Here is an 11985-nt window from a genome sequence, read left to right on the forward strand (position 1 = left end):
GCGGTGCTCATGTCTAAACGCGTTCCCAACCCTTCTTGCAGTGTACGCCAAAATCTAGAAACGAAACGGCCATCTCGGTCGGAGATAATCGATAAAGGTACACCGTGTCGGGCTACGATCTCCTTAATGTAAAGTTGTGCAAGTTTCTCCATTTTGTCCGTTTCTTTCATGGCCAGGAAGTGTGCGGATTTGGTGAGACGGTCAACAATAACCCAAATGGTATCATAACCGCCCGTCGTTTTTGGTAGTTTGGTGATAAAATCCATCGTTATCCTTTCCCACTTCCATTGCGGGATCTCGGGTTGTCGAAGTAGTCCGGACCGTCTTTGGTGTTCGGCTTTGACTTTGGAACATGTCAAACACTTGGAAACATAAGTAGCTACGTCCCTTTTGATGTTCGGCCACCAATATAGTTGTTTAAAGTCGTGGTACATCTTATTGGCACCGGGGTGAATCGAGTATCGTGACTTATGGGCTTCATCTAAAATAAGGCTTCGTAGATCCCCATAACTAGGCACCCAAATTCTTCCGGCGAAATATCGGAGTCCGGTTTCTTTAACTTCGAATCGAGAGGTGAGGACGTTCAAGTGTTCGAGAGAGATGTTTTCATCCTTGAGAGCCTCATCTTGGGCTACCCGAATTTGGCTATTAAGGTTGGTGTGAATGGTGATGTTTAAAGCTCGGACACGGAGAGGCACCACTCTTTCTTTTCGACTTAAGGCATCGGCTACTACATTTGCCTTCCCGGGATGGTAACGAAGCTCGCAATCGTAATCGTTCAAAGTTTCAATCCACCGTCGTTGTCTCATGTTTAGTTGCTTTTGATCGAAAATGTGTTGGAGACTTTTGTGGTCGGTAAAGATAGTACTCTTGGTTCCATAAAGATAGTGTCTCCACATTTTAAGTGCAAAGACAACGGCTCCGAGTTCGAGATCATGTGTCGTATAGTTTCGTTCATGAATTTTGAGTTGTCGAGAAGCATAAGCAATGACTTTCGTTCGTTGCATCAATACACACCCAAAACCATGTTTTGAGGCATCGCAATATACAACAAAGTCATCATTGCCTTCGGGAAGTGACAAGATAGGAGCGGTGGTTAGCTTCGTTTTCAATATTTGGAATGCGGATTCATGTTCGGTCGCCCAAATGAATTTCTTTCCCTTGTGAGTCAATGCGGTTAGAGGACGTGCAACCAAAGAGAAATTTTCGATGAATCTACGATAGTACCCGGCGAGACCCAAAAATTGACGAATGTGAGTAGGAGTAGTAGGAGTCTCCCATTTGCTAATGGCTTCGATTTTCGATGGATCGACTTTAATACCTTGGTCACTTACAACATGACCAAGAAATTGAACTTCCTTTAACCAAAATTCACACTTGGAGAATTTGGCATAGAGTTGTTCTTGTCTTAAAAGTTCAAGCACAAGTCGGAGATGTTGTTCGTGCTCTTCTTCATTTTTAGAATAGATCAATATGTCATCGATGAACACAATAACGAATTTATCGAGATACGGTTTGCACACGCGGTTCATAAGATCCATGAACACCGCCGGTGCGTTAGTGAGACCAAATGGCATGACAAGGAATTCATAACTACCATAACGAGTTCGGAAAGCGGTTTTGGAGACATCTTCCCCCTTAACCCTCAATTGATGATAACCCGAGCGGAGATCGATTTTCGAATATACACAAGACCCTTGTAGTTGATCAAAGAGGTCATCGATGCGAGGAAGAGGATATCGGTTCTTAACCGTCAATTTATTTAGTTCGCGATAATCAATGCACATTCGTAGGGATCCGTCTTTCTTTTTAACAAACAAAATCGGAGCGCCCCAAGGTGAATGGCTAGGTTGGATAAAACCACGATCAAGTAGTTCTTGGATTTGACTTTGCAATTCTTGCATTTCAGATGGAGCGAGTCTATATGGTGCACGTGCTACGGGTGCGGCTCCCGGAATAAGATCGATTTGAAATTCAACCGGTCGATGAGGCGGAAGACCCGGCAATTCATCGGGAAATACATCGGAATAGTCACTAACAATTGGCACATCATCGATATGCTTATCATCGGACTCGACTTTCTTAACGTGGGCAAGGATCGCAAAACAACCCTTACGGAGTAGTTTTCTAACTTTAAGGCACAAAACGAGGTTGAGTCTGGTGCAACTCTTATCGCCGTGGACAATCAAAGGTTCACCATTCTCGATAGGAATTCGGATTGCGTTAAGATCACAAAGAATGTGAGATTTCGTTTTGACTAACCAATTCATACCGATTATTACATCAAAGCTTCCTAGTTCCATGGGTATCAAGTCAATTTCAAATTCCTTACCCAAAATGTTTAACGTACACCCCTGGTAATATGTGTTGGCACTTAATAGTTTCCCGTTAGCCACCTCAATGGTATAAGTGGTATCTAATGGAAGAGGTGGAGTGCTAAAATAATGAGTCAAAGTCTTGGATACAAAGCATTTATCGGCACCCGAATCGAATAAGCAAGAGACATAAGAATTGTTGAGAAGGAACGTACCCGTGACTAGTTCAGTGTCATCCCGGGCTTCCTCGGTGTTGATGTTGAAAGCTCGGCCGCGCGTATTGGGGTTATCTTTCCTCTTCGGGCATGCATTTCTATAATGGCCCATTTGGCCACATTCATAACAAGTGCCCGTCTTTGGTGCATTGGGCCATTTTCGAGCGACGGGAGTGGCACTTTTACAATCATTGGCCTTATGACCAATTCCTTGGCACCGGTGGCAAATTAACTTACTACATTCGCCAAAGTGATGTTTGTTGCATTTGTTGCAAAGAGGTAGGTTCCCGGCATAACCTTTCTTGCCGTCGGAGGTGTAAGGCTTCTTAGCAAAGTTGTTGTTGCTTGATTGGGAGGGTTCCCACTTTCTTTTGTTGCCGCTCGATTTATCCTCGGCCTTAGGTGCCGGAACTACGATTTCGTCAACCGTTTCGATTAGTTGGCGAGCCATGTTCATAGCGGCTTGATGAGTAGTGGGTTTGGATGACATCACCCCTTGTTTGATGCTTTTTGGAAGACCGAGCATGTAGAGCTCAATCCTTTGAGATTCGGGGTTAACAAGATTAGGACACATCAAGGATAGTTCGGCGAAGCGTTGATTATAAGCTTTAAGATCGTTTCCGACCGCTTTCAAAGCTCTTAATTCTTCCTCAAGATTTCGGGTTTCTTCGCGCGGAAAATATTCAACAATCATCTTTTCCTTTAGATCGGCCCAAGAGAGGGCATGAGCTTCATCGGTACCCACCGATTGTACATAAGTATTCCACCATGTAAGAGTGACACCGGCGAAGGTGTGAGTGGAGTATTTGACCTTGTCTTGGTCCCGACAACCGCTTATGCTAAAGACGGCTTCCGTTTGCTCAAACCATCGGGTGAGCACGACCGGTCCCCCGGTTCCATCAAAAGTGTGAGGTTTGCACCCCATGAAAGCTTTATAGGAGCATCCCTCGTTTGAGTTTCCGGCTCCATTGTTGTTGTTGTTGTTGTTGTTGTTGTGGTTGTTATTATTATTGTTGTTGGATGAATGACCGGCCATGGCCGCATCTACGGCGGTAGCTATCATCCGTTCGAGAGCTTGTTCGGGAGTTTCATTGCGGCGTACACGACGAGGAGCCATTGTTCCTTCAAGACACAAGAATATCATTGATTAGTATTCTCAATAATACTAACCGTGATATAGAATAAAGATAAAGAGAAGTTTTTCCTCGACTCGCCTTAAATTTTTTATGCCATAATGTCGGAACGTTCATATGAGTCACCGTAATATAATCCCGGAAATTATATTACCCTGATTCATATGTGCATTCGACATTATTCTATAAAGTCAAGGTGGCGTGTCAATCAAATTAAACAACGTGAGATTAAGATGAACTAAGAGTAGATATGAGTAGAAGCGTTCGAGTATAAATGCACAAGTAGTCAAGTAATTCCTACTTCAAGTCTATATGCCGGTTGTAGTCTAGACTCATCAATGTACCCTATGACTCGGGGTTGACACTAATGAACTCTAAATCCCTACAACCAACGCTCTGATACCATCTGTAGCGACCCGACCAAATCATGTTTGACGGCGCCGTCTACTTAGGTCCCGTTACGTGGTCATAAGTCTTTAAGACAAAGTTTGACCGAAATATGTCGCCTTCATTTCAAAATAAAGATTGTTCCCAAAGTTTACAAGAATTGTTCAACCAATAGTTAAGTTACAATGTTATAATACGAATGAAATCTAGGCGACACGGTTTAAAATAAAGTCAAAAGACGCTCCATGAAATGCACATATACTCGACATCCAATGCAAGTATCAAAATAATGAGCGGAAGCATGTATCATGTATCGTTCAAGGACCTGAGAAAAACATAGAAATCTGTCAACGAAAACGTTGGTGAAATCATAGGTTTAAGTAAGTAAGTACAAGTGAACCACAAGATTTGCATCAATGAAATAATAGTAATACATTCCAAAAGTTTATTTCACGAGCACCCAATTATCAAAGCTTAACATTCCTTCCATTGTATACCCCATCACTTAGTACTAGAACAAACACTGATTCTCGAAAATATATTTCATCCGTAGACGGTAGCGAACCGTCAAAGATGAGGGTTGTCAACCCATATGGCCATATAACATAAGTTCTCGCTTACACCCGGCAAGTGTAACTAATGATAATCGAATTGAGGATTTTTGTTCTAAACTCGTATGTAGAATGTTTGTTTTCCCGTTCTTGTGTTCACTTAGTTCAAAAGAATCGTTTATGTTTTCTCATCCCAATATAAGTTCAAAAAGAGTAAAAGTGGGACTATGATCTCACCTTGAGTGCACGAGTAGTAAAGTACTTCGACAAGTAAACGTGTGCAAGGAACAATGCTAGTCTTGACCTAAACAAATAAGTCGTATCAATAACGGTAAACACGATAGGTCAAAGATGTTCAATTAGTCCTATGGCTCGTTACGACTCAATAATGTAGCATGTGAATCAAGTTGTCATGTTTCATGCAAGATACAAGTATAAAAGCATGTTAGAACGATTGCACAAATATTTGGTTAAGTTTGATTAAAAGTCAAACTTTGGTCGGTCAAAGTCAACGAAAGTCAACACGTTCGGGTCGGGTTCCGAACTATTTTTCTGAGGTTTTTAATCATATATGAACATGTTAGAACAAGTTTCATGTGAATCGGAGGTCCGTAGTATGCCAAACATTTTCCATAAAATGGACGCCGGAGACAGAAGCTGGGCACGGCTTATGCCGCGCCGCGGCCAGGCCTGTCGCGCCGCGACAATGGCCGTGGCCTGGTCCCAGGCCTGTTTCACTTGTTCAAGACTTGGTCAATTTTCAAACAAACGCAAAACTCAAACTGTAAACAACTAGAAGACGTATCTTATACCGTTGGAAAGCTCTTTTGACAAGGAACACAACTAAACATGTTTCACCAAACAAAAACATCATTTATAATAGCCGAAAACTCATCAAGTGATCATTAAACGTTCATTTTTAAGGTCTCAAGTTCTTCAAATGCAATTTGAGTTTCGGGAAACCAATTCACACATATAATATGCCGTTTTGAAGGTAATGAAACATACATTACAACTAAACACTAATAATTAACATTCCATGAAATTCAAGCATCCAAAAATTCATGTCAAGAACTATCAAACCCTAGTCAAACATCTCAAAATCAATAATCATGTTTTTGGAGTTTCCTTAATCAACCTATACATCAAATTGAAGCTAGTGATGCTAGTAACACAATTAAAACATCAACTTTCAACATCTAACAACATATGATCATCCAAAATTCAAGAACAACACACCAAAATTCAAGTTCATGTTAGTTACACTAAAACAACGAGATCGAGCATATAAATCATATATTCATGTTAGACTTGAGCCATAGACACTAATTAACACTTTTATAAGTTAAAAACATCAAGAACACAAAATCTAGTGATTTTAGAAAGTTACCCAAATGAGATGAAGTTGGTACCAAAATGAAGAGGATGAAGAGAGGATCACGAATATGTAATTTATTTGGTTGCTAGCTCCCTAATTCGGATTTAGATGATGAATGAATGAGGAAGGAAATTGGGTGTGTTCTTGCTAGAGAGAAAGAGAGAGAGATAGGGAGATGGTAATGAATGGGTGAAAGGGGTTTGACCCTTTGACCTAGTCAAGGGTTTGATCCCTTGTCAAGTTTAGTCCCTCAACTTTCGTTCGGGTGCGGGAATTACCTAAACGAGATAATTTAAAACGCGTATCAACGGGAGATGTTATAAACATATAACGGACTTTATATTAGTATAACGGAAAAATAAATGGAAAAAGGCGGGATGTTACATAAAATTCATTCATATGGTGAACACCTGGTAACCGACATTAACAAGATGCATTTAAGAATATCCCTTATCATTCTGGGAAATCCTTCGGACATGATATAAATGAATTCGAAGTACTAAAGCATCCGGTACTTTGGATGGGGTACGTTAGGCCCAATAAATCTATCTTTAGGATTCGCGTCAATTAGTAGATCGGTTTACTATGTAGAGACCCATCCTAATCCATCCGGACGAAGTCCATATCGATTAAAAATGATTCACAACAGTTGATTTCATCGCGAGGTACTTGACCTCTATATGATACATTTTACAAACATTGCATTTGTTTTTAGATGACAACCTTTCATTACAATGAATGTTGACAGACATGCATACCATTTCATAATAAATCTAACTATAATTGACTTAATAATATTCTTGATGAACCCAACGACTCGAATGCAACGTCTTTTGAAATATGTCATGAATGACTCCAAGTAATATCCATAAAATGAGCAAATGCACAGCGGAAGATTTCTTTCATATCTGAGAATAAACATACTTTCAAGTGTCAACCAAAAGGTTGGTGAGTTCATTAGTTTAGCATGAATAATCATTTCATATTTTTAATACACCACAAGATTTCATATTTCCATTTCTCATAAATATACGTCCCATGTATAGAGACAAAAATAATTCATATGGATTGAACACCTGGTAACCAACATTCACAATATACATATAAGAATATCCCCATCATTCCGGGATCCTCCTTCGGACATGATATAAATTTCGAAGTACTAAAGCATCCGGTACTTTGGATGGGGCTTGTTGGGCCAGATAGATCTATCTTTAGAGTTCGCGTCAATTAGGGTGTCTGTTCCCTAATTCTTAGATTACCAGACTTAATAAAAAAGGCATATTCGATTAGATAATCCAACCATAGAATGTAGTTTCGATTACTTGTGTCTATTTCGTAAAGCATTTATAAAAGCAGCGCATGTATTCTCAGTCCCAAAAATATATATTGCAAAAGCATTTAAAAAGGAATTAATGAAACTCACCGAATGTATTTTGTAGTAAAAATACATAGAACGACATTGAACAAGTATAGGGTTGGCCTCAGATTCACGAACCTATATCATTTGTATATCTATTAAAACATATATTGGAAATTACATAATTTCATTTATATATTATTTATACATTTGTAGTTATATAGGGTTTACTAAATTACATTTTAAAACATATACTTTATTTTTATGTATTATATCTTAAGTTATATGTTATATGTATTTACTTTGTATATATACATTTAAAATAATTGATATTTATTCATTTAATTATATTTATATTTTTATGTATAAAAAAAAAAACAAAAAAAAAACTAAAGTTTGTTATATGTAAGTATTTATTTAAATAACACTAATATGTCTGATATTTAGCTAAATGAAATATTAATATAGTTGTAGCATATGGAATAAGTATATTTTACATACAAAATGTTTATTTGTTAAAATGATAGTTTTTGATGGTAATGATTTACTAGTAAAAATATTATTAACTTTATCAATAATTACGAATATAGTAATAATAATACATATGTCAATGATAATTATTATATTAATAATTATGAAATGTTACAAGTACAAATATTAACGAAAATAATAATAATTTTTATCATTCTCAGGATAATAATAATAATCGTAATCATATTGATAATAGTAATACTTATATTGATAGTACTGATAATTATAAGATTTCAATAAAACTACTTTTATTGATTTTTGATTTAGATAACAATAATAATAATAATATTACTGAATATATAATATCAACACTCTTAATTATGATCATAATAATAATAGTCTTACTTATTCTATTAATAATAACTCAGTTAATAATAATATTTGGAATAATGATAATAATAATTACATTTGACAATAATACTAGTTAATAATAATAATAACAATTAAAATGATACTAATAATCCTAATAATAATAATAATAATAATAATAATAATAATAATAATAATAATAATAATAATAATAATAATAATAATAATAATAATAATAATAATAATAATAATAATAATAATAATAATAATAATAATAATAATAATAAAAATAATAATAAGAGTATGCTACCTTAGAAGTCCCCATTAAAAAGATGCATCAAGCAGGGATCGAACTCGAGACCTCTCGGTTACACACTAACATACTAACCACTGCTCCGTTCACGTTTTATCTGATTAATTTATAACCCACTTCTATTTAACTCGCAATGTTTCTGTTTATATGTATCTTCTTCTTCATCACATCCTTCGACCAGAACATAAACAAATCCTACTATTGTGATACTAGTTTGAATTAAAGAGTGTAGCTGGGGCAGTAACGATTATTGGAGTTTGATTGTAATCAATAGAAAATCAAATAAAAAAAATAAAAAAATAAAAACAGCAGCAAGCTGCTGTCGCTGCAGTTTTTTTAAAAAAAATATTCAATTTCATCAACGATCACGTTTTGGACAAAGTTTATAAAATGAAGTAGGTATTAAATCATCTATAGAAACTTATAAAATCATCAATTTATCTGTAGATATCAAAAAGAGTCCCAATTTCGCGAAGAACGTTTTAGTTGACTTTTTGGAAAATAATCTTTGACTCTGAAATTTGAGTTCGTTAAAAGGAATTGAGACATGAGAATTTGCAGGTAGTTTACAATAAGGATTACTAACAACTCTGCATTGATGGATTTTGATAAATGGTTTGAATTTAAATTATGGCCAAAAAGTGGAAATACAGAGTAATAAATATTTATTTTCTGTTTGATTTCTGAATTACTGTGATAACGAGATGTGTATGAGTAAAGGAACGACTTTGATACTCATAATTGATCCTATTTAGTTTGTACTGAGATTGGATGGAGACGTGTAACAATATATAGACAGAATCAATTTAATCAGAACAAAAACAATGAATAAAATCAAATAATAAAAACAAAAGAATCGTGATATATAACTGTTTTTGTAGTATTGAGAAAAAGATGTATCAATTTGCAGACAGGAACAAGAATCTGTACTATGTGACAGAGATATAAAACTTACTCCAATTATATAATTGATTTTATAATTTATATAACATAATTAGTATAAATAAATAAATAAATGTATTAATAATAAAAATTCTAATAATATTAATGATTTTAATAATATTTACTTATTATAATACAAGTTATAATAATACTAATGTATAATATTAATTAATAATAATAATATTAACAACTATGATAATAATATCTATTAATCACAATTTTAAGAATGATATGCTATAAATAATTAATTAATAATGATAATAATTATTATAAGGGTGTTAAAAATAATATTTTTAATGATATATCAATAATAATCATAATATAACAAATCCATTATATCAAGTTTCATAATTATGTATAATAACAATAACACTGTTATTAATGTTAAATACATATTCTAATAATAGTAAAGAAAGTAATAATAATATTATTAGTAAGAAAAATGACAAGTTAAATGCGTTAAGATTCATATCTATATGTTATCTATAATAATATTACTAATACAAAGATTAATTAGTAATGATAATGTTCATAGTAATACTAATAATAACATTGATAGTAAAATACTAATACAAATTTTAATAATAATGGAATACTAATAATATTAATAATAATAATAATGTCTAATAATAATACTAATATTAATACTAATAATAATGAACGTAATAATAATATAATAACTATAATTAAATTTGTAATTACAATTAATATATTAATATTATAATTTACTAACTACATTATATTTACTTTATTATATAATTACCTTTATTGAATATTTCTTATTCATAAGATTACAATATATTAGAGATCATATATATAGATTCATTTTAATAACAACTTGATTATTTTGTATCATATTTTATATATCTAAATCTATTGTTCAGATTATATTTTATTATTTGTAACTATTATATATACATACATTTATATTTATATACATATATATATATATATAAATATTAATATATACCTATTTACTAACAACAATTGTTCGTGAATCGTCGAGCATAGTCAAAGGGTAATTGATGACATGAATATAGATTTTAAAACTTTCGATACTCAACATTTCAGATTTTTGCTTATCGTGTCAGAATCAAATAAGATTCAAGTTTAAATTTGGTCGGAAATTCCCGGGTCATCACAGTACCTACCCGTTAAAGAAATTTCGTCCCGAAATTTGAGTGAGGTGGTCATGGCTAACAATAAAAATGTTTTCATGACGAATATGAGTTGGTAAATTGAGTTTTTATCATCATCGAGTAATATAGATAAAAAAAATAATTCGATTATTCGAAGAGTACGAATGAAGCTATCACCAAAGAGTGAAATAGGAAAGTAAAGATTCATCTTAACTTTTGACAGAGTCAGGGTTGAATTTAGAAAATAAGATGCATCTTAACTTATGACATTGACTTGGTTGAATTCCGAAATTCAAGGGATTTAAAGAAAATCTTCGAAATCTAAAAGATTTGATTCTTCGGCGAGTAAGGAAATTAAGATCTCTATAATTAAATACTGTGATGATATTTCCATTATAAATTAAGCTCTTCCGTTCCATTATTCTCACCGTTCCCATACTCTCTTCCTTAGTTCATACATCCAAAAGATTGTGGAAATGCTTAATCCAGTTCTAATCCTTATCCTTATCCTTACTATCGTAACAATCATTCTCCTTTTCCAACTTCTACCCGAGGAATCTGCTTACTTCTACTTTGCTCTTGGGGTTATAGTGCTTTTAATTCTCCCGTGTCTTTATGTTGCGATAAACATTGATATACACGGTTTGTAATTTATGCGTTGTTATCGGGCTTTATATCTCTCCTTATATTTCAATGTCCCCCTTTCTGTTTCCTATAATCAGTGTCATCCACAGCTAATACTCCCTCCTATTTGCTGCGATTTATACTCCAATTTCTATTTCAGAGCTTTGTCCCTTCGTTTCTTCTTCTGGCGATTTGGAATCTCTTGTATTGGTCCAGAATTCGCAGATATAAGTTTCAGAATGAACATTATTAATGTTCTAAATGAGAAGGAACGTAATAGCACGATTTGATTTGTCAAATTATCAGATTCACTGAGAATAGAACTATCAAGAATATACTTTCTTGCTATGTTCAGAAGTTAAGCAGAATGACAGAGTTATGTAACATGGCACATGACGACGTTATGATCTGTGAATCATCACGTCCCATTAGAAACTCAGCATGACTTACTGTAATATAATCACGTTGATCAAGTGTCATTATATTATACTAACTCATGCATCAATTCCCAACATTACTTCAATAACATTCATATTTTAAGCTCGAAAGTTTACAGAATATAGAAACTAACAGTTTCTATATGATGTAATACTGATAGCACGAAGAGATTAATGATTTCAGGAAAAAAAAATTATAAAAATATCTCCGGAAACATGGAGGATATTTATAATGAAAGATACGATAATATCTCGGAATATCTAAGATCAGAGGATGATAGAAACTATTGTCTGCAAGGGTTTAGAGTAAGGAGCAAAATATTCCCTAAAGACTTTAGCAGACATTGAATC

Source organism: Rutidosis leptorrhynchoides, chromosome 4 (genome assembly GCF_046630445.1).
Source record: "Rutidosis leptorrhynchoides isolate AG116_Rl617_1_P2 chromosome 4, CSIRO_AGI_Rlap_v1, whole genome shotgun sequence".
NCBI classification, from domain to species: Eukaryota; Viridiplantae; Streptophyta; class Magnoliopsida; order Asterales; family Asteraceae; genus Rutidosis; species Rutidosis leptorrhynchoides.